The sequence below is a fragment of the Channa argus genome, unplaced genomic scaffold (genome assembly GCF_033026475.1).
Source record: "Channa argus isolate prfri unplaced genomic scaffold, Channa argus male v1.0 Contig030, whole genome shotgun sequence".
Lineage (NCBI taxonomy): Eukaryota > Metazoa > Chordata > Actinopteri > Anabantiformes > Channidae > Channa > Channa argus.
In genome coordinates, this window is record NW_027125249.1 from 191,098 (window position 1) to 214,157 (window position 23,060).

Genomic DNA, 23,060 nt, shown 5'->3' on the forward strand with positions numbered 1-23,060 from the left:
CTAGGGGGTCAGGGTGAAACATACAAAGATAAATTTGCATGTTCCCTCTCCGATCCCCAAACCAAAATCCAGGATTGAGATGTTCCAACAGAATGATATTTATTTTAAACGAAAGAAAGTGTCAAACAAAACATGACACTACAACTCAGGGCGAACCAAGGCCAACATAATAAACAAAATAAGCCATTTCCCACAGAAAGTGCTAGCTAGCCTGATAGAAATAAACAAACCAAAAGACAGTCGCTAACCCTAACTCCCTAATGTGAAAACAAGAGAAAACAATCAAAAGAAAAATGGCAGTCCACCCCTACAGATTTAATACTATTTACAAAATATACAATTTATAAACAAAACCACGGCACAAAACCTAACAATTCAAAAATGCTAAATAAGGTTTGGAAACCAAGAACAGCAAACAGGTGCTGATGCCAGAAAGAGCCTCGCTAGCTGTTGGGAACCATACTTTTAAAACTCCAGGAAGTGTAGGATGGACCAATCAGCTTCCTGTACTGCCCCCCAATCCAGCCAATCAGGCAGGGCACCTATAAGAACAAGAAAATAAAAACAACACATATGGCCAGGACCGTAACATGGTCTACTAGTAATGAAGCACGATGGTTGGCAAACCAATAAAGTAGCAAAACAGCAATGAAAGAACAAAATTTGATGAAAATATAGAACAATTTCTATGAATAAATAGGCAGTAACACCAGCTTGTGCTGCCCGTAAACCTAAGCAAAAAAGCTTACAGCACCTGGTATTCCCAGGCGGTCTTCCTACCAAGTACTAACCAGGCCCGGCTCTATTTGGCTGCCGAGATCGGACGAGATCGGGCGCTTAGAGAGCGGTGTGGCCGTAAGCTGCATTTGATATCATCAACAGCTCTTAAAAACGCTGGAGAAGCAGAATGCATGACACTTGCTAAGAAGAAGATAAATGTGGCAAAGTACAAAGTACTATAACTGTACTGGTCTGTTACGCCCCTGTCTAGGGGGTCAGGGTGAAACATACAAAGATAAATTTGCATGTTCCCTCTCCGATCCCCAAACCAAAATCCAGGATCGAGATGTTCCAACAGAATGATATTTATTTTAAACGAAAGAAAGTGTCAAACAAAACATGACACTACAACTCAGGGCGAACCAAGGCCAACATAATAAACAAAATAAGCCATTTCCCACAGAAAGTGCTAGCTAGCCTGATAGAAAGAAACAAGCCAAAAGACAGTCGCTAACCCTAACTCCCTAATGCGAAAACAAGAGAAAACAATCAAAAGAAAAATGGCAGTCCACCCCTACAGATTTAATACTATTTACAAAATATACAATTTATAAACAAAACCACGGCACAAAACCTAACAATTCAAAAATGCTAAATAAGGTTTGGAAACCAAGAACAGCAAACAGGTGCTGCTGCCAGAAAGAGCCTCGCTAGCTGTTGGGAACCGTACTTTTAAAACTCCAGGAAGTGTAGGATGGACCAATCAGCTTCCTGTACTTCCCCCAAATCCGGCCAATCAGGCAGGGCACCTATAAGAACAAGAAAATAAAAACAACACATATGGCCAGGACCGTAACATGGTCTACTAGTAATGAAGCACGATGGTTGACAAACCAATAAAGTAGCAAAACAGCAATGAAAGAACAAAATTTGATGAAAATATAGAACAATTTCTATGAATAAATAGGCAGTAACACCAGCTTGTGCTGCCCGTAAACCCAAGCAAAAAAGCTTACAGCACCTGGTATTCCCAGGCGGTCTTCCTACCAAGTACTAACCAGGCCCGGCCCTATTTGGCTGCTGAGATCGGACGAGATCGGGCGCTCAGAGAGCGGTGTGGCCGTAAGCTGCATTTGACATCATCAACAGCTCTTAAAAACGCTGGAGAAGCAGAATGCATGACACTTGCTAAGAAGAAGATAAATGTGGCAAAGTACAAAGTACTATAACTGTACTGGTCTGTTACGCCCCTGTCTAGGGGGTCAGGGTGAAACATACAAAGATAAATTTGCATGTTCCCTCTCCGATCCTCAAACCAAAATCCAGGATTGAGATGTTCCAACAGAATGATATTTATTTTAAACGAAAGAAAGTGTCAAACAAAACATGACACTACAACTCAGGGCGAACCAAGGCCAACATAATAAACAAAATAAGCCATTTCCCACAGAAAGTGCTAGCTAGCCTGATAGAAATAAACAAACCAAAAGATAGTCGCTAACCCTAACTCCCTAATGTGAAAACAAGAGAAAACAATCAAAAGAAAATGGCAGTCCACCCCTACAGATTTAATACTATTTACAAAATATACAATTTATAAACAAAACCACGGCACAAAACCTAACAATTCAAAACTGCTAAATAAGATTTGGAAACCAAGAACAGCAAACAGGTGCTGCTGCCAGAAAGAGCCTCGCTAGCTGTTGGGAACCGTACTTTTAAAACTCCAGGAAGTGTAGGATTGACCAATCAGCTTCCTGTACTTCCCCCAAATCCGGCCAATCAGGCAGGGCACCTATAAGAACAAGAAAATAAAAACAACACATATGGCCAGGACCGTAACATGGTCTACTAGTAATGAAGCACGATGGTTGACAAACCAATAAAGTAGCAAAACAGCAATGAAAGAACAAAATTTGATGAAAATATAGAACAATTTCTATGAATAAATAGGCAGTAACACCAGCTTGTGCTGCCCGTAAACCCAAGCAAAAAAGCTTACAGCACCTGGTATTCCCAGGCGGTCTTCCTACCAAGTACTAACCAGGCCCGGCCGTATTTGGCTGCCGAGATCGGACGAGATCGGGCGCTCAGAGAGCGGTGTGGCCGGAAGCTGCATTTGACATCATCAACAGCTCTTAAAAACGCTGGAGAAGCAGAATGCATGACACTTGCTAAGAAGAAGATAAATGTGGCAAAGTACAAAGTACTATAACTGTACTGGTCTGTTACGCCCCTGTCTAGGGGGTCAGGGTGCAACATACAAAGATAAATTAGCATGTTCCCTCTCCGATCCCCAAACCAAAATCCAGAATCGAGATGTTCCAACAGAATGATATTTATTTTAAACGAAAGAAAGTGTCAAACAAAACATGACACTACAACTCAGGGCGAACCAAGGCCAACATAATAAACAAAATAAGCCATTTCCCACAGAAAGTGCTAGCTAGCCTGATAGAAATAAACAAACCAAAAGATAGTCGCTAACCCTAACTCCCTATAATGTGAAAACAAGAGAAAACAATCAAAAGAAAAATGGCAGTCCACCCCTACAGATTTAATACTATTTACAAAATATACAATTTATAAACAAAACCACGGCACAAAACCTAACAATTCAAAAATGCTAAATAAGATTTGGAAACTAAGAACAGCAAACAGGTGCTGCTGCCAGAAAGAGCCTCGCTAGCTGTTGGGAACCGTACTTTTAAAACTCCAGGAAGTGTAGGATGGACCAATCAGCTTCCTGTACTTCCCCCAAATCCGGCCAATCAGGCAGGGCACCTATAAGAACAAGAAAATAAAAACAACACATATGGCCATGACCGTAACATGGTCTACTAGTAATGAAGCACGATGGTTGACAAACCAATAAAGTAGCAAAACAGCAATGAAAGAACAAAATTTGATGAAAATATAGAACAATTTCTATGAATAAATAGGCAGTAACACCAGCTTGAGCTGCCCGTAAACCCAAGCAAAAAAGCTTACAGCACCTGGTATTCCCAGGCGGTCTTCCTACCAAGTACTAACCAGGCCCGGCTCTATTTGGCTGCCGAGATCGGACGAGATCGGGCGCTTAGAGAGCGGTGTGGCCGTAAGCTGCATTTGACATTATCAACAGCTCTTAAAAACGCTAGAGAAGCAGAATGCATGACACTTGCTAAGAAGAAGATAAATGTGGCAAAGTACAAAGTACTATAACTTTACTGGTCTGTTAAGCCCCTGTCTAGGGGGTCAGGGTGAAACATACAAAGATAAATTTGCATGTTCCCTCTCCGATCCTCAAACCAAAATCCAGGATTGAGATGTTCCAACAGAATGATATTTATTTTAAACGAAAGAAAGTGTCAAACAAAACATGACACTACAACTCAGGGCGAACCAAGGCCAACATAATAAACAAAATAAGCCATTTCCCACAGAAAGTGCTAGCTAGCCTGATAGAAATAAACAAACCAAAAGATAGTCGCTAACCCTAACTCCCTAATGTGAAAACAAGAGAAAACAATCAAAAGAAAATGGCAGTCCACCCCTACAGATTTAATACTATTTACAAAATATACAATTTATAAACAAAACCACGGCACAAAACCTAACAATTCAAAAATGCTAAATAAGATTTGGAAACCAAGAACAGCAAACAGGTGCTGCTGCCAGAAAGAGCCTCGCTAGCTGTTGGGAACCGTACTTTTAAAACTCCAGGAAGTGTAGGATTGACCAATCAGCTTCCTGTACTGCCCCCCAATCCGGCCAATCAGGCAGGGCACCTATAAGAACAAGAAAATAAAAACAACACATATGGCCAGGACCGTAACATGGTCTACTAGTAATGTAGCACGATGGTTGGCAAACCAATAAAGTAGCAAAACAGCAATGAAAGAACAAAATTTGATGAAAATATAGAACAATTTCTATGAATAAATAGGCAGTAACACCAGCTTGTGCTGCCTGTAAACCCAAGCAAAAAAGCTTACAGCACCTGGTATTCCCAGGCGGTCTTCCTACCAAGTACTAACCAGGCCCGGCTCTATTTGGCTGCCGAGATCGGACGAGATCGGGCGCTTAGAGAGCGGTGTGGCCGTAAGCTGCATTTGACATTATCAACAGCTCTTAAAAACGCTAGAGAAGCAGAATGCATGACACTTGCTAAGAAGAAGATAAATGTGTCAAAGTACAAAGTACTATAACTGTACTGGTCTGTTACGCCCCTTTCTAGGGGGTCAGGGTGCAACATACAAAGATAAATTAGCATGTTCCCTCTCCGATCCCCAAACCAAAATCCAGGATCGAGATGTTCCAACAGAATGATATTTATTTTAAACGAAAGAAAGTGTCAAACAAAACATGACACTACAACTCAGGGCGAACCAAGGCCAACATAATAAACAAAATAAGCCATTTCCCACAGAAAGTGCTAGCTAGCCTGATAGAAATAAACAAACCAAAAGATAGTCGCTAACCCTAACTCCCTAATGTGAAAACAAGAGAAAACAATCAAAAGAAAATGGCAGTCCACCCCTACAGATTTAATACTATTTACAAAATATACAATTTATAAACAAAACCACGGCACAAAACCTAACAATTCAAAAATGCTAAATAAGATTTGGAAACCAAGAACAGCCAACAGGTGCTGCTGCCAGAAAGAGCCTCGCTAGCTGTTGGGAACCGTACATTTAAAACTCCAGGAAGTGTAGGATGGACCAATCAGCTTCCTGTACTTCCCCTAAATCCGGCCAATCAGGCAGGGCACCTATAAGAACAAGAAAATAAAAACAACACATATGGCCAGGACCGTAACATGGTCTACTAGTAATGAAGCACGATGGTTGACAAACCAATAAAGTAGCAAAACAGCAATGAAAGAACAAAATTTGATGAAAATATAGAACAATTTCTATGAATAAATAGGCAGTAACACCAGCTTGAGCTGCCCGTAAACCCAAGCAAAAAAGCTTACAGCACCTGGTATTCCCAGGCGGTCTTCCTACCAAGTACTAACCAGGCCCGGCTCTATTTGGCTGCCGAGATTGGGCGAGATCGGGCGCTTAGAGAGCGGTGTGGCCGTAAGCTGCATATGACATCATCAACAGCTCTTAAAAACGCTGGAGAAGCAGAATGCATGACACTTGCTAAGAAGAAGATAAATGTGGCAAAGTACAAAGTACTATAACTGTACTGGTCTGTTACGCCCCTGTCTAGGGGCTCAGGGTGCAACATACAAAGATAAATTAGCATGTTCCCTCTCCGATCCCCAAACCAAAATCCAGGATTGAGATGTTCCAACAGAATGATATTTATTTTAAACGAAAGAAAGTGTCAAACAAAACATGACACTACAACTCAGGGCGAACCAAGGCCAACATAATAAACAAAATAAGCCATTTCCCACAGAAAGTGCTAGCTAGCCTGATAGAAATAAACAAACCAAAAGATAGTCGCTAACCCTAACTCCCTAATGTGAAAACAAGAGAAAACAATCAAAAGAAAATGGCAGTCCACCCCTACAGATTTAATACTATTTACAAAATATACAATTTATAAACAAAACCACGGCACAAAACCTAACAATTCAAAAATGCTAAATAAGATTTGGAAACCAAGAACAGCAAACAGGTGCTGCTGCCAGAAAGAGCCTCGCTAGCTGTTGGGAACCGTACATTTAAAACTCCAGGAAGTGTAGGATGGACCAATCAGCTTCCTGTACTTCCCCCAAATCCGGCCAATCAGGCACGGCACCTATAAGAACAAGAAAATAAAAACAACACATATGGCCAGGACCGTAACATGGTCTACTAGTAATGAAGCACGATGGTTGACAAACCAAAAAAGTAGCAAAACAGCAATGAAAGAACAAAATTTGATGAAAATATAGAACAATTTAATGAATAAATAGGCAGCAACACCAGCTTGAGCTGCCCGTAAACCCAAGCAAAAAAGCTTACAGCACCTGGTATTCCCAGGCGGTCTTCCTACCAAGTACTAACCAGGCCCGGCCCTATTTGGCTGCCGAGATCGGACGAGATCGGGCGCTTAGAGAGCGGTGTGGCCGTAAGCTGCATTTGATATCATCAACAGCTCTTAAAAACGCTGGAGAAGCAGAATGCATGACACTTGCTAAGAAGAAGATAAATGTGGCAAAGTACAAACTACTATAACTGTACTGGTCTGTTACGCCCCTTTCTAGGGGGTCAGGGTGCAACATACAAAGATAAATTAGCATGTTCCCTCTCCGATCCCCAAACCAAAATCCAGGATCGAGATGTTCCAACAGAATGATATTTATTTTAAACGAAAGAAAGTGTCAAACAAAACATGACACTACAACTCAGGGCGAACCAAGGCCAACATAATAAACAAAATAAGCCATTTCCCACAGAAAGTGCTAGCTAGCCTGATAGAAAGAAACAAACCAAAAGACAGTCGCTAACCCTAACTCCCTAATGTGAAAACAGTCCAAAGAAAATGGCAGTTCACCCCTACAGATTTAATACTATTTACAAAATATACAATTTATAAACAAAACCACGGCACAAAACCTAACAATTCAAAAATGCTAAATAAGGTTTGGAAACCAAGAACAGCAAACAGGTGCTGATGCCAGAAAGAGCCTCGCTAGCTGTTGGGAACCATACTTTTAAAACTCCAGGAAGTGTAGGATGGACCAATCAGCTTCCTGTACTGCCCCCCAATCCAGCCAATCAGGCAGGGCACCTATAAGAACAAGAAAATAAAAACAACACATATGGCCAGGACCGTAACATGGTCTACTAGTAATGAAGCACGATGGTTGGCAAACCAATAAAGTAGCAAAACAGCAATGAAAGAACAAAATTTGATGAAAATATAGAACAATTTCTATGAATAAATAGGCAGTAACACCAGCTTGAGCTGCCCGTAAACCCAAGCAAAAAAGCTTACAGCACCTGGTATTCCCAGGCGGTCTTCCTACCAAGTACTAACCAGGCCCGGCCCTATTTGGCTGCCGAGATCGGACGAGATCGGGCGCTTAGAGAGCGGTGTGGCCGTAACATGCATTTGATATCATCAACAGCTCTTAAAAACGCTAGAGAAGCAGAATGCATGACACTTGCTAAGAAGAAGATAAATGTGGCAAAGTACAAAGTACTATAACTGTACTGGTCTGTTACGCCCCTGTCTAGGGGGTCAGGGTGAAACATACAAAGATAAATTTGCATGTTCCCTCTCCGATCCCCAAACCAAAATCCAGGATTGAGATGTTCCAACAGAATGATATTTATTTTAAACGAAAGAAAGTGTCAAACAAAACATGACACTACAACTCAGGGCGAACCAAGGCCAACATAATAAACAAAATAAGCCATTTCCCACAGAAAGTGCTAGCTAGCCTGATAGAAATAAACAAACCAAAAGATAGTCGCTAACCCTAACTCCCTAATGTGAAAACAAGAGAAAACAATCAAAAGAAAAATGGCAGTCCACCCCTACAGATTTATTACTATTTACAAAATATACAATTTATAAACAAAACCACGGCACAAAACCTAACAATTCAAAAATGCTAAATAAGGTTTGGAAACCAAGAACAGCAAACAGGTGCTGATGCCAGAAAGAGCCTCGCTAGCTGTTGGGAACCGTACTTTTAAAACTCCAGGAAGTGTAGGATGGACCAATCAGCTTCCTGTACTTCCCCCAAATCCGGCCAATCAGGCAGGGCACCTATAAGAACAAGAAAATAAAAACAACACATATGGCCAGGACCGTAACATGGTCTACTAGTAATGAAGCACGATGGTTGACAAACCAATAAAGTAGCAAAACAGCAATGAAAGAACAAAATTTGATGAAAATATAGAACAATTTCTATGAATAAATAGGCAGTAACACCAGTTTGAGCTGCCCGTAAACCCAAGCAAAAAAGCTTACAGCACCTGGTATTCCCAGGCGGTCTTCCTACCAAGTACTAACCAGGCCCGGCCCTATTTGGCTGCCGAGATCGGACGAGATCGGGCGCTTAGAGAGCGGTGTGGCCGTAAGCTGCATTTGACATTATCAACAGCTCTTAAAAACGCTAGAAAAGCAGAATGCATGACACTTGCTAAGAAGAAGATAAATGTGGCAAAGTACAAAGTACTATAACTGTACTGGTCTGTTACGCCCCTGTCTAGGGGGTCAGGGTGAAACATACAAAGATAAATTTGCATGTTCCCTCTCCGATCCTCAAACCAAAATCCAGGATTGAGATGTTCCAACAGAATGATATTTATTTTAAACGAAAGAAAGTGTCAAACAAAACATGACACTACAACTCAGGGCGAACCAAGGCCAACATAATAAACAAAATAAGCCATTTCCCACAGAAAGTGCTAGCTAGCCTGATAGAAATAAACAAACCAAAAGATAGTCGCTAACCCTAACTCCCTAATGTGAAAACAAGAGAAAACAATCAAAAGAAAATGGCAGTCCACCCCTACAGATTTAATACTATTTACAAAATATACAATTTATAAACAAAACCACGGCAAAAAACCTAACAATTCAAAAATGCTAAATAAGATTTGGAAACCAAGAACAGCAAACAGGTGCTGCTGCCAGAAAGAGCCTCGCTAGCTGTTGGGAACCGTACTTTTAAAACTCCAGGAAGTGTAGGATGGACCAATCAGCTTCCTGTACTTCCCCCAAATCCGGCCAATCAGGCAGGGCACCTATAAGAACAAGAAAATAAAAACAACACATATGGCCAGGACCGTAACATGGTCTACTAGTAATGAAGCACGATGGTTGACAAACCAATAAAGTAGCAAAACAGCAATGAAAGAACAAAATTTGATGAAAATATAGAACAATTTCTATGAATAAATAGGCAGTAACACCAGCTTGAGCTGCCCGTAAACCCAAGCAAAAAAGCTTACAGCACCTGGTATTCCCAGGCGGTCTTCCTACCAAGTACTAACCAGGCCCGGCCCTATTTGGCTGCCGAGATCGGACGAGATCGGGCGCTTAGAGAGCGGTGTGGCCGTAACATGCATTTGACATCATCAACAGCTCTTAAAAACGCTAGAGAAGCAGAATGCATGACACTTGCTAAGAAGAAGATAAATGTGGCAAAGTACAAAGTACTATAACTGTACTGGTCTGTTACGCCCCTGTCTAGGGGGTCAGGGTGAAACATACAAAGATAAATTTGCATGTTCCCTCTCCGATCCCCAAACCAAAATCCAGGATCGAGATGTTCCAACAGAATGATATTTATTTTAAACGAATGAAAGTGTCAAACAAAACATGACACTACAACTCAGGGCGAACCAAGGCCAACATAATAAACAAAATAAGCCATTTCCCACAGAAAGTGCTAGCTAGCCTGATAGAAAGAAACAAACCAAAAGACAGTCGCTAACCCTAACTCCCTAATGCGAAAACAAGAGAAAACAATCAAAAGAAAAATGGCAGTCCACCCCTACAGATTTAATACTATTTACAAAATATGCAATTTATAAACAAAATCACGGCACAAAACCTAACAATTCAAAAATGCTAAATAAGGTTTGGAAACCAAGAACAGCAAACAGGTGCTGCTGCCAGAAAGAGCCTCGCTAGCTGTTGGGAACCGTACTTTTAAAACTCCAGGAAGTGTAGGATTGACCAATCAGCTTCCTGTACTTCCCCCAAATCCGGCCAATCAGGCAGGGCACCTATAAGAACAAGAAAATAAAAACAACACATATGGCCAGGACCGTAACATGGTCTACTAGTAATGAAGCACGATGGTTGACAAACCAATAAAGTAGCAAAACAGCAATGAAAGAACAAAATTTGATGAAAATATAGAACAATTTCTATGAATAAATAGGCAGTAACACCAGCTTGTGCTGCCCGTAAACCCAAGCAAAAAAGCTTACAGCACCTGGTATTCCCAGGCGGTCTTCCTACCAAGTACTAACCAGGCCCGGCCGTATTTGGCTGCCGAGATCGGACGAGATCGGGCGCTCAGAGAGCGGTGTGGCCGGAAGCTGCATTTGACATCATCAACAGCTCTTAAAAACGCTGGAGAAGCAGAATGCATGACACTTGCTAAGAAGAAGATAAATGTGGCAAAGTACAAACTACTATAACTGTACTGGTCTGTTACGCCCCTTTCTAGGGGGTCAGGGTGCAACATACAAAGATAAATTAGCATGTTCCCTCTCCGATCCCCAAACCAAAATCCAGGATCGAGATGTTCCAACAGAATGATATTTATTTTAAACGAAAGAAAGTGTCAAACAAAACATGACACTACAACTCAGGGCGAACCAAGGCCAACATAATAAACAAAATAAGCCATTTCCCACAGAAAGTACTAGCTAGCCTGATAGAAAGAAACAAACCAAAAGACAGTCGCTAACCCTAACTCCCTAATGTGAAAACAAGAGAAAACAATCAAAAGAAAAATGGCAGTCCACCCCTACAGATTTAATACTATTTACAAAATATACAATTTATAAACAAAACCACGGCACAAAACCTAACAATTCAAAAATGCTAAATAAGGTTTAGAAACCAAGAACAGCAATCAGGTGCTGATGCCAGAAAGAGCCTCGCTAGCTGTTGGGAACCATACTTTTAAAACTCCAGGAAGTGTAGGATGGACCAATCAGCTTCCTGTACTGCCCCCCAATCCAGCCAATCAGGCAGGGCACCTATAAGAACAAGAAAATAAAAACAACACATATGGCCAGGACCGTAACATGGTCTACTAGTAATGAAGCACGATGGTTGGCAAACCAATAAAGTAGCAAAACAGCAATGAAAGAACAAAATTTGATGAAAATATAGAACAATTTCTATGAATAAATAGGCAGTAACACCAGCTTGTGCTGCCCGTAAACCCAAGCAAAAAAGCTTACAGCACCTGGTATTCCCAGGCGGTCGTCCTACCAAGTACTAACCAGGCCCGGCTCTATTTGGCTGCCGAGATCGGACGAGATCGGGCGCTTAGAGAGCGGTGTGGCCGTAAGCTGCATTTGATATCATCAACAGCTCTTAAAAACGCTGGAGAAGCAGAATGCATGACACTTGCTAAGAAGAAGATAAATGTGGCAAAGTACAAACTACTATAACTGTACTGGTCTGTTACGCCCCTTTCTAGGGGGTCAGGGTGCAACATACAAAGATAAATTAGCATGTTCCCTCTCCGATCCCCAAACCAAAATCCAGGATCGAGATGTTCCAACAGAATGATATTTATTTTAAACGAAAGAAAGTGTCAAACAAAACATGACACTACAACTCAGGGCGAACCAAGGCCAACATAATAAACAAAATAAGCCATTTCCCACAGAAAGTGCTAGCTAGCCTGATAGAAAGAAACAAACCAAAAGACAGTCGCTAACCCTAACTCCCTAATGTGAAAACAGTCCAAAGAAAATGGCAGTTCACCCCTACAGATTTAATACTATTTACAAAATATACAATTTATAAACAAAACCACGGCACAAAACCTAACAATTCAAAAATGCTAAATAAGATTTGGAAACCAAGAACAGCAAACAGGTGCTGCTGCCAGAAAGAGCCTCGCTAGCTGTTGGGAACCGTACATTTAAAACTCCAGGAAGTGTAGGATGGACCAATCAGCATCCTGTACTTCCCCCAAATCCGGCCAATCAGGCAGGGCACCTATAAGAACAACAAAATAAAAACAACACATATGGCCAGGACCGTAACATGGTCTACTAGTAATGAAGCACGATGGTTGACAAACCAATAAAGTAGCAAAACAGCAATGAAAGAACAAAATTTGATGAAAATATAGAACAATTTCTATGAATAAATAGGCAGTAACACCAGCTTGAGCTGCCCGTAAACCCAAGCAAAAAAGCTTACAGCACCTGGTATTCCCAGGCGGTCTTCCTACCAAGTACTAACCAGGCCCGGCCCTATTTGGCTGCCGAGATCGGACGAGATCGGGCGCTCAGAGAGCGGTGTGGCCGTAAGCTGCATTTGACATCATCAACAGCTCTTAAAAACGCTGGAGAAGCAGAATGCATGACACTTGCTAAGAAGAAGATAAATGTGGCAAAGTACAAAGTACTATAACTGTACTGGTCTGTTACGCCCCTGTCTAGGGGGTCAGGGTGCAACATACAAAGATAAATTAGCATGTTCCCTCTCCGATCCCCAAACCAAAATCCAGAATCGAGATGTTCCAACAGAATGATATTTATTTTAAACGAAAGAAAGTGTCAAACAAAACATGACACTACAACTCAGGGCGAACCAAGGCCAACATAATAAACAAAATAAGCCATTTCCCACAGAAAGTGCTAGCTAGCCTGATAGAAATAAAAAAACCAAAAGATAGTCGCTAACCCTAACTCCCTAATGTGAAAACAAGAGAAAACAATCAAAAGAAAAATGGCAGTCCACCCCTACAGATTTAATACTATTTACAAAATATACAATTTATAAACAAAACCACGGCACAAAACCTAACAATTCAAAAATGCTAAATAAGATTTGGAAACTAAGAACAGCAAACAGGTGCTGCTGCCAGAAAGAGCCTCGCTAGCTGTTGGGAACCGTACTTTTAAAACTCCAGGAAGTGTAGGATGGACCAATCAGCTTCCTGTACTTCCCCCAAATCCGGCCAATCAGGCAGGGCACCTATAAGAACAAGAAAATAAAAACAACACATATGGCCATGACCGTAACATGGTCTACTAGTAATGAAGCACGATGGTTGACAAACCAATAAAGTAGCAAAACAGCAATGAAAGAACAAAATTTGATGAAAATATAGAACAATTTCTATGAATAAATAGGCAGTAACACCAGCTTGAGCTGCCCGTAAACCCAAGCAAAAAAGCTTACAGCACCTGGTATTCCCAGGCGGTCTTCCTACCAAGTACTAACCAGGCCCGGCTCTATTTGGCTGCCGAGATCGGACGAGATCGGGCGCTTAGAGAGCGGTGTGGCCGTAAGCTGCATTTGACATTATCAACAGCTCTTAAAAACGCTAGAGAAGCAGAATGCATGACACTTGCTAAGAAGAAGATAAATGTGGCAAAGTACAAAGTACTATAACTGTACTGGTCTGTTACGCCCCTGTCTAGGGGGTCAGGGTGAAACATACAAAGATAAATTTGCATGTTCCCTCTCCGATCCTCAAACCAAAATCCAGGATTGAGATGTTCCAACAGAATGATATTTATTTTAAACGAAAGAAAGTGTCAAACAAAACATGACACTACAACTCAGGGCGAACCAAGGCCAACATAATAAACAAAATAAGCCATTTCCCACAGAAAGTGCTAGCTAGCCTGATAGAAATAAACAAACCAAAAGATAGTCGCTAACCCTAACTCCCTAATGTGAAAACAAGAGAAAACAATCAAAAGAAAATGGCAGTCCACCCCTACAGATTTAATACTATTTACAAAATATACAATTTATAAACAAAACCACGGCACAAAACCTAACAATTCAAAAATGCTAAATAAGATTTGGAAACCAAGAACAGCAAACAGGTGCTGCTGCCAGAAAGAGCCTCGCTAGCTGTTGGGAACCGTACTTTTAAAACTCCAGGAAGTGTAGGATGGACCAATCAGCTTCCTGTACTGCCCCCCAATCCAGCCAATCAGGCAGGGCACCTTTAAGAACAAGAAAATAAAAACAACACATATGGCCAGGACCGTAACATGGTCTACTAGTAATGAAGCACGATGGTTGGCAAACCAATAAAGTAGCAAAACAGCAATGAAAGAACAAAATTTGATGAAAATATAGAACAATTTCTATGAATAAATAGGCAGTAACACCAGCTTGTGCTGCCCGTAAACCCAAGCAAAAAAGCTTACAGCACCTGGTATTCCCAGGCGGTCTTCCTACCAAGTACTAACCAGGCCCGGCTCTATTTGGCTGCCGAGATCGGACGAGATCGGGCGCTTACAGAGCGGTGTGGCCGTAAGCTGCATTTGACATTATCAACAGCTCTTAAAAACGCTAGAGAAGCAGAATGCATTACACTTGCTAAGAAGAAGATAAATGTGGCAAAGTACAAAGTACTATAACTGTACTGGTCTGTTACGCCCCTGTCTAGGGGGTCAGGGTGAAACATACAAAGATAAATTTGCATGTTCCCTCTCCGATCCTCAAACCAAAATCCAGGATTGAGATGTTCCAACAGAATGATATTTATTTTAAACGAAAGAAAGTGTCAAACAAAACATGACACTACAACTCAGGGCGAACCAAGGCCAACATAATAAACAAAATAAGCCATTTCCCACAGAAAGTGCTAGCTAGCCTGATAGAAATAAACAAACCAAAAGATAGTCGCTAACCCTAACTCCCTAATGTGAAAACAAGAGAAAACAATCAAAAGAAAATGGCAGTCCACCCCTACAGATTTAATACTATTTACAAAATATACAATTTATAAACAAAACCACGGCACAAAACCTAACAATTCAAAAATGCTAAATAAGATTTGGAAACCAAGAACAGCAAACAGGTGCTGCTGCCAGAAAGAGCCTCGCTAGCTGTTGGGAACCGTACTTTTAAAACTCCAGGAAGTGTAGGATGGACCAATCAAACCAATAAAGTAGCAAAACAGCAATGAAAGAACAAAATTTGATGAAAATATAGAACAATTTCTATGAATAAATAGGCAGTAACACCAGCTTGTGCTGCCCGTAAACCCAAGCAAAAAAGCTTACAGCACCTGGTATTCCCAGGCGGTCTTCCTACCAAGTACTAACCAGGCCCGGCTCTATTTGGCTGCCGAGATCGGACGAGATCGGGCGCTTAGAGAGCGGTGTGGCTGTAAGCTGCATTTGATATCATCAACAGCTCTTAAAAACGCTGGAGAAGCAGAATGCATGACACTTGCTAAGAAGAAGATAAATGTGGCAAAGTACAAACTACTATAACTGTACTGGTCTGTTACGCCCCTTTCTAGGGGGTCAGGGTGCAACATACAAAGATAAATTAGCATGTTCCCTCTCCGATCCCCAAACCAAAATCCAGGATCGAGATGTTCCAACAGAATGATATTTATTTTAAACGAAAGAAAGTGTCAAACAAAACATGACACTACAACTCAGGGCGAACCAAGGGCAACATAATAAACAAAATAAGCCATTTCCCACAGAAAGTGCTAGCTAGCCTGATAGAAATAAACAAACCAAAAGACAGTCGCTAACCCTAACTCCCTAATGTGAAAACAGTCCAAAGAAAATGGCAGTTCACCCCTACAGATTTAATACTATTTACAAAATATAAAATTTATAAACAAAACCACGGCACAAAACCTAACAATTCAAAAATGCTAAATAAGGTTTGGAAACCAAGAACAGCAAACAGGTGCTGATGCCAGAAAGAGCCTCGCTAGCTGTTGGGAACCGTACTTTTAAAACTCCAGGAAGTGTAGGATGGACCAATCAGCTTCCTGTACTGCCCCCCAATCCGGCCAATCAGGCAGGGCACCTATAAGAACAAGAAAATAAAAACAACACATATGGCCAGGACCGTAACATGGTCTACTAGTAATGTAGCACGATGGTTGGCAAACCAATAAAGTAGCAAAACAGCAATGAAAGAACAAAATTTGATGAAAATATAGAACAATTTCTATGAATAAATAGGCAGTAACACCAGCTTGTGCTGCCTGTAAACCCAAGCAAAAAAGCTTACAGCACCTGGTATTCCCAGGCGGTCTTCCTACCAAGTACTAACCAGGCCCGGCTCTATTTGGCTGCCGAGATCGGACGAGATCGGGCGCTTAGAGAGCGGTGTGGCCGTAAGCTGCATTTGACATTATCAACAGCTCTTAAAAACGCTAGAGAAGCAGAATGCATGACACTTGCTAAGAAGAAGATAAATGTGGCAAAGTACAAAGTACTATAACTGTACTGGTCTGTTACGCCCCTGTCTAGGGGGTCAGGGTGAAACATACAAAGATAAATTTGCATGTTCCCTCTCCGATCCTCAAACCAAAATCCAGGATTGAGATGTTCCAACAGAATGATATTTATTTTAAACGAAAGAAAGTGTCAAACAAAACATGACACTACAACTCAGGGCGAACCAAGGCCAACATAATAAACAAAATAAGCCATTTCCCACAGAAAGTACTAGCTAGCCTGATAGAAATAAACAAACCAAAAGATAGTCGCTAACCCTAACTCCCTAATGTGAAAACAAGAGAAAACAATCAAAAGAAAATGGCAGTCCACCCCTACAGATTTAATACTATTTACAAAATATACAATTTATAAACAAAACCACGGCACAAAACCTAACAATTCAAAAATGCTAAATAAGATTTGGAAACCAAGAACAGCAAACAGGTGCTGCTGCCAGAAAGAGCCTCGCTAGCTGTTGGGAACCGTACATTTAAAACTCCAGGAAGTGTAGGATGGACCAATCAGCATCCTGTACTTCCCCCAAATCCGGCCAATCAGGCAGGGCACCTATAAGAACAAGAAAATAAAAACAACACATATGGCCAGGACCGTAACATGGTCTACTAGTAATGAAGCACGATGGTTGACAAACCAATAAAGTAGCAAAACAGCAATGAAAGAACAAAATTTGATGAAAATATAGAACAATTTCTATGAATAAATAGGCAGTAACACCAGCTTGAGCTGCCCGTAAACCCAAGCAAAAAAGCTTACAGCACCTGGTATTCCCAGGCGGTCTTCCTACCAAGTACTAACCAGGCCCGGCCCTATTTGGCTGCCTAGATCGGACGAGATCGGGCGCTTAGAGAGCGGTGTGGCCGTAACATGCATTTGATATCATCAACAGCTCTTAAAAACGCTGGAGAAGCAGAATGCATGACACTTGCTAAGAAGAAGATAAATGTGTCAAAGTACAAAGTACTATAACTGTACTGGTCTGTTACGCCCCTTTCTAGGGGGTCAGGGTGCAACATACAAAGATAAATTAGCATGTTCCCTCTCCGATCCCCAAACCAAAATCCAGGATCGAGATGTTCCAACAGAATGATATTTATTTTAAACGAAAGAAAGTGTCAAACAAAACATGACACTACAACTCAGGGCGAACCAAGGCCAACATAATAAACAAAATAAGCCATTTCCCACAGAAAGTGCTAGCTAGCCTGATAGAAATAAACAAACCAAAAGACAGTCGCTAACCCTAACTCCCTAATGTGAAAACAAGAGAAAACAATCAAAAGAAAATGGCAGTTCACCCCTACAGATTTAATACTATTTACAAAATATACAATTTATAAACAAAACCACGGCACAAAACCTAACAATTCAAAAATGCTAAATAAGGTTTGGAAACCAAGAACAGCAAACAGGTGCTGCTGCCAGAAAGAGCCTCGCTAGCTGTTGGGAACCGTACATTTAAAACTCCAGGAAGTGTAGGATGGACCAATCAGCTTCCTGTACTTCCCCCAAATCCGGCCAATCAGGCAGGGCACCTATAAGAACAAGAAAATAAAAACAACACATATGGCCAGGACCGTAACATGGTCTACTAGTAATGAAGCACGATGGTTGACAAACCAATAAAGTAGCAAAACAGCAATGAAAGAACAAAATTTGATGAAAATATAGAACAATTTCTATGAATAAATAGGCAGTAACACCAGCTTGTGCTGCCCGTAAACCCAAGCAAAAAAGCTTACAGCACCTGGTATTCCCAGGCGGTCTTCCTACCAAGTTACTAACCAGGCCCAGCTCTATTTGGCTGCCGAGATCGGACGAGATCGGGCGCTTAGAGAGCGGTGTGGCCGTAAGCTGCATTCGACATCATCAACAGCTCTTAAAAACGCTGGAGAAGCAGAATGCATGACACTTGCTAAGAAGAAGATAAATGTGGCAAAGTACAAAGTACTATAACTGTACTGGTCTGTTACGCCCCTGTCTACGGGGTCAGGGTGCAACATACAAAGATAAATTAGCATGTTCCCTCTCCGATCCCCAAACCAAAATCCAGGATCGAGATGTTCCAACAGAATGATATTTATTTTAAACGAAAGAAAGTGTCAAACAAAACATGACACTACAACTCAGGGCGAACCAAGGCCAACATAATAAACAAAATAAGCCATTTCCCACAGAAAGTGCTAGCTAGCCTGATAGAAAAAAAAACAAACCAAAAGACAGTTGCTAACCCTAACTCCCTAATGTGAAAACAGTCCAAAGAAAATGGCAGTTCACCCCTACAGATTTAATACTATTTACAAAATATACAATTTATAAACAAAACCACGGCACAAAACCTAACAATTCAAAAATGCTAAATAAGGTTTGGAAACCAAGAACAGCAAACAGGTGCTGATGCCAGAAAGAGCCTCGCTAGCTGTTGGGAACCGTACTTTTAAAACTCCAGGAAGTGTAGGATGGACCAATCAGCTTCCTGTACTGCCCCCCAATCCGGCCAATCAGGCAGGGCACCTATAAGAACAAGAAAATAAAAACAACACATATGGCCCGGACCGTAACATGGTCTATTAGTAATGAAGCACGATGGTTGACAAACCAATAAAGTAGCAAAACAGCAATGAAAGAACAAAATTTGATGAAAATATAGAACAATTTCTATGAATAAATAGGCAGTAACACCAGCTTGTGCTGCCCGTAAACCCAAGCAAAAAAGCTTACAGCACCTGGTATTCCCAGGCGGTCTTCCTACCAAGTTACTAACCAGGCCCAGCTCTATTTGGCTGCCGAGATCGGACGAGATCGGGCGCTTAGAGAGCGGTGTGGCCGTAAGCTGCATTCGACATCATCAACAGCTCTTAAAAACGCTGGAGAAGCAGAATGCATGACACTTGCTAAGAAGAAGATAAATGTGGCAAAGTACAAAGTACTATAACTGTACTGGTCTGTTACGCCCCTGTCTACGGGGTCAGGGTGCAACATACAAAGATAAATTAGCATGTTCCCTCTCCGATCCCCAAACCAAAATCCAGGATCGAGATGTTCCAACAGAATGATATTTATTTTAAACGAAAGAAAGTGTCAAACAAAACATGACACTACAACTCAGGGCGAACCAAGGCCAACATAATAAACAAAATAAGCCATTTCCCACAGAAAGTGCTAGCTAGCCTGATAGAAAAAAAAACAAACCAAAAGACAGTTGCTAACCCTAACTCCCTAATGTGAAAACAGTCCAAAGAAAATGGCAGTTCACCCCTACAGATTTAATACTATTTACAAAATATACAATTTATAAACAAAACCACGGCACAAAACCTAACAATTCAAAAATGCTAAATAAGGTTTGGAAACCAAGAACAGCAAACAGGTGCTGATGCCAGAAAGAGCCTCGCTAGCTGTTGGGAACCGTACTTTTAAAACTCCAGGAAGTGTAGGATGGACCAATCAGCTTCCTGTACTGCCCCCCAATCCGGCCAATCAGGCAGGGCACCTATAAGAACAAGAAAATAAAAACAACACATATGGCCAGGACCGTAACATGGTCTACTAGTAATGAAGCACGATGGTTGACAAACCAATAAAGTAGCAAAACAGCAATGAAAGAACAAAATTTGATGAAAATATAGAACAATTTCTATGAATAAATAGGCAGTAACACCAGCTTGTGCTGCCTGTAAACCCAAGCAAAAAAGCTTACAGCACCTGGTATTCCCAGGCGGTCTTCCTACCAAGTACTAACCAGGCCCGGCTCTATTTGGCTGCCGAGATCGGACGAGATCGGGCGCTTACAGAGCGGTGTGGCCGTAAGCTGCATTTGACATTATCAACAGCTCTTAAAAACGCTAGAGAAGCAGAATGCATGACACTTGCTAAGAAGAAGATAAATGTGGCAAAGTACAAAGTACTATAACTGTACTGGTCTGTTACGCCCCTGTCTAGGGGGTCAGGGTGAAACATACAAAGATAAATTTGCATGTTCCCTCTCCGATCCTCAAACCAAAATCCAGGATTGAGATGTTCCAACAGAATGATATTTATTTTAAACGAAAGAAAGTGTCAAACAAAACATGACACTACAACTCAGGGCGAACCAAGGCCAACATAATAAACAAAATAAGCCATTTCCCACAGAAAGTGCTAGCTAGCCTGATAGAAATAAACAAACCAAAAGATAGTCGCTAACCCTAACTCCCTAATGTGAAAACAAGAGAAAACAATCAAAAGAAAATGGCAGTCCACCCCTACAGATTTAATACTATTTACAAAATATACAATTTATAAACAAAACCACGGCACAAAACCTAACAATTCAAAAATGCTAAATAAGATTTGGAAACCAAGAACAACAAACAGGTGCTGCTGCCAGAAAGAGCCTCGCTAGCTGTTGGGAACCGTACATTTAAAACTCCAGGAAGTGTAGGATGGACCAATCAGCATCCTGTACTTCCCCCAAATACGGCCAATCAGTCAGGGCACCTATAAGAACAAGAAAATAAAAACAACACATATGGCCAGGACCGTAACATGGTCTACTAGTAATGAAGCACGATGGTTGACAAACCAATAAAGTAGCAAAACAGCAATGAAAGAACAAAATTTGATGAAAATATAGAACAATTTCTATGAATAAATAGGCAGTAACACCAGCTTGAGCTGCCCGTAAACCCAAGCAAAAAAGCTTACAGCACCTGGTATTCCCAGGCGGTCTTCCTATCAAGTACTAACCAGGCCCAGCCCTATTTGGCTGCCGAGATCGGACGAGATCGGGCGCTTAGAGAGCGGTGTGGCCGTAACATGCATTTGATATCATCAACAGCTCTTAAAAACGCTGGAGAAGCAGAATGCATGACACTTGCTAAGAATAAGATAAATGTGTCAAAGTACAAAGTACTATAACTGTACTGGTCTGTTACGCCCCTTTCTAGGGGGTCAGGGTGCAACATACAAAGATAAATTAGCATGTTCCTTCTCCGATCCCCAAACCAAAATCCAGGATCGAGATGTTCCAACAGAATGATATTTATTTTAAACGAAAGAAAGTGTCAAACAAAACATGACACTACAACTCAGGGCGAACCAAGGCCAACATAATAAACAAAATAAGCCATTTCCCACAGAAAGTGCTAGCTAGCCTGATAGAAATAAACAAACCAAAAGACAGTCACTAACCCTAACTCCCTAATGTGAAAACAGTCCAAAGAAAATGGCAGTTCACCCCTACAGATTTAATACTATTTACAAAATATACAATTTATAAACAAAACCACGGCACAAAACCTAACAATTCAAAAATGCTAAATAAGGTTTGGAAACCAAGAACAGCAAACAGGTGCTGATGCCAGAAAGAGCCTCGCTAGCTGTTGGGAACCGTACTTTTAAAACTCCAGGAAGTGTAGGATGGACCAATCAGCTTCCTGTACTGCCCCCCAATCCAGCCAATCAGGCAGGGCACCTATAAGAACAAGAAAATAAAAACAACACATATGGCCAGGACCGTAACATGGTCTACTAGTAATGAAGCACGATGGTTGGCAAACCAATAAAGTAGCAAAACAGCAATGAAAGAACAAAATTTGATGAAAATATAGAACAATTTCTATGAATAAATAGGCAGTAACACCAGCTTGTGCTGCCCGTAAACCCAAGCAAAAAAGCTTACAGCACTTGGTATTCCCAGGCGGTCTTCCTACCAAGTACTAACCAGGCCCGGCTCTATTTGGCTGCCGAGATCGGACGAGATCGGGCGCTTAGAGAGCGGTGTGGCCGTAAGCTGCATTTGATATCATCAACAGCTCTTAAAAACGCTGGAGAAGCAGAATGCATGACACTTGCTAAGAAGAAGATAAATGTGTCAAAGTACAAAGTACTATAACTGTACTTGTCTGTTACGCCCCTTTCTAGGGGGTCAGGGTGCAACATACAAAGATAAATTAGCATGTTCCCTCTCCGATCCCCAAACCAAAATCCAGGATCGAGATGTTCCAACAGAATGATATTTATTTTAAACGAAAGAAAGTGTCAAACAAAACATGACACTACAACTCAGGGCGAACCAAGGGCAACATAATAAACAAAATAAGCCATTTCCCACAGAAAGTGCTAGCTAGCCTGATAGAAATAAACAAACCAAAAGACAGTCGCTAACCCTAACTCCCTAATGTGAAAACAGTCCAAAGAAAATGGCAGTTCACCCCTACAGATTTAATACTATTTACAAAATATACAATTTATAAACAAAACCACGGCACAAAACCTAACAATTCAAAAATGCTAAATAAGGTTTGGAAACCAAGAACAGCAAACAGGTGCTGATGCCAGAAAGAGCCTCGCTAGCTGTTGGGAACCGTACCTTTAAAACTCCAGGAAGTGTAGGATGGACCAATCAGCTTCCTGTACTGCCCCCCAATCCGGCCAATCAGGCAGGGCACCTATAAGAACAAGAAAATAAAA

At 41.2% G+C, this 23,060-nt stretch overlaps 2 non-coding genes and 21 pseudogenes across 2 annotated transcripts; all 23 read right to left on the minus strand.

Annotated features, from left to right (window-relative positions):
* Window positions 1-742: 742 nt before the first annotated feature.
* LOC137115851 (5S ribosomal RNA) lies at window positions 743-861 on the minus strand (annotated as a pseudogene).
* An 868-nt stretch (window positions 862-1,729) lies between these two features.
* On the minus strand, window positions 1,730-1,848 carry LOC137116214 (5S ribosomal RNA; annotated as a pseudogene).
* An 867-nt stretch (window positions 1,849-2,715) lies between these two features.
* On the minus strand, window positions 2,716-2,834 carry LOC137116301 (5S ribosomal RNA; annotated as a pseudogene).
* An 870-nt stretch (window positions 2,835-3,704) lies between these two features.
* On the minus strand, window positions 3,705-3,823 carry LOC137115852 (5S ribosomal RNA; annotated as a pseudogene).
* Window positions 3,824-4,690: 867 nt separating this feature from the next.
* LOC137115854 (5S ribosomal RNA) lies at window positions 4,691-4,809 on the minus strand (annotated as a pseudogene).
* An 867-nt stretch (window positions 4,810-5,676) lies between these two features.
* LOC137116246 (5S ribosomal RNA) lies at window positions 5,677-5,795 on the minus strand (annotated as a pseudogene).
* An 866-nt stretch (window positions 5,796-6,661) lies between these two features.
* Window positions 6,662-6,780, minus strand: LOC137115958 (5S ribosomal RNA; annotated as a pseudogene).
* Window positions 6,781-7,637: 857 nt separating this feature from the next.
* LOC137116154 (5S ribosomal RNA) lies at window positions 7,638-7,756 on the minus strand (annotated as a pseudogene).
* An 868-nt stretch (window positions 7,757-8,624) lies between these two features.
* LOC137115959 (5S ribosomal RNA) lies at window positions 8,625-8,743 on the minus strand (annotated as a pseudogene).
* An 867-nt stretch (window positions 8,744-9,610) lies between these two features.
* LOC137116155 (5S ribosomal RNA) lies at window positions 9,611-9,729 on the minus strand (annotated as a pseudogene).
* An 868-nt stretch (window positions 9,730-10,597) lies between these two features.
* On the minus strand, window positions 10,598-10,716 carry LOC137116302 (5S ribosomal RNA; annotated as a pseudogene).
* Window positions 10,717-11,584: 868 nt separating this feature from the next.
* On the minus strand, window positions 11,585-11,703 carry LOC137115945 (5S ribosomal RNA; annotated as a pseudogene).
* Window positions 11,704-12,560: 857 nt separating this feature from the next.
* LOC137116018 (5S ribosomal RNA) lies at window positions 12,561-12,679 on the minus strand (annotated as a pseudogene).
* An 868-nt stretch (window positions 12,680-13,547) lies between these two features.
* Window positions 13,548-13,666, minus strand: LOC137115856 (5S ribosomal RNA; annotated as a pseudogene).
* Window positions 13,667-14,533: 867 nt separating this feature from the next.
* On the minus strand, window positions 14,534-14,652 carry LOC137115853 (5S ribosomal RNA). The gene has a single exon (XR_010913561.1). It is a non-coding gene; the product is annotated as a 5S ribosomal RNA (ribosomal RNA).
* Window positions 14,653-15,394: 742 nt separating this feature from the next.
* Window positions 15,395-15,513, minus strand: LOC137115935 (5S ribosomal RNA; annotated as a pseudogene).
* An 857-nt stretch (window positions 15,514-16,370) lies between these two features.
* LOC137115857 (5S ribosomal RNA) lies at window positions 16,371-16,489 on the minus strand (annotated as a pseudogene).
* An 867-nt stretch (window positions 16,490-17,356) lies between these two features.
* On the minus strand, window positions 17,357-17,475 carry LOC137116320 (5S ribosomal RNA; annotated as a pseudogene).
* An 867-nt stretch (window positions 17,476-18,342) lies between these two features.
* On the minus strand, window positions 18,343-18,462 carry LOC137116115 (5S ribosomal RNA; annotated as a pseudogene).
* Window positions 18,463-19,321: 859 nt separating this feature from the next.
* Window positions 19,322-19,441, minus strand: LOC137116116 (5S ribosomal RNA; annotated as a pseudogene).
* Window positions 19,442-20,300: 859 nt separating this feature from the next.
* On the minus strand, window positions 20,301-20,419 carry LOC137115865 (5S ribosomal RNA). The gene has a single exon (XR_010913562.1). It is a non-coding gene; the product is annotated as a 5S ribosomal RNA (ribosomal RNA).
* An 867-nt stretch (window positions 20,420-21,286) lies between these two features.
* Window positions 21,287-21,405, minus strand: LOC137116229 (5S ribosomal RNA; annotated as a pseudogene).
* An 857-nt stretch (window positions 21,406-22,262) lies between these two features.
* Window positions 22,263-22,381, minus strand: LOC137116054 (5S ribosomal RNA; annotated as a pseudogene).
* Window positions 22,382-23,060: the final 679 nt, after the last annotated feature.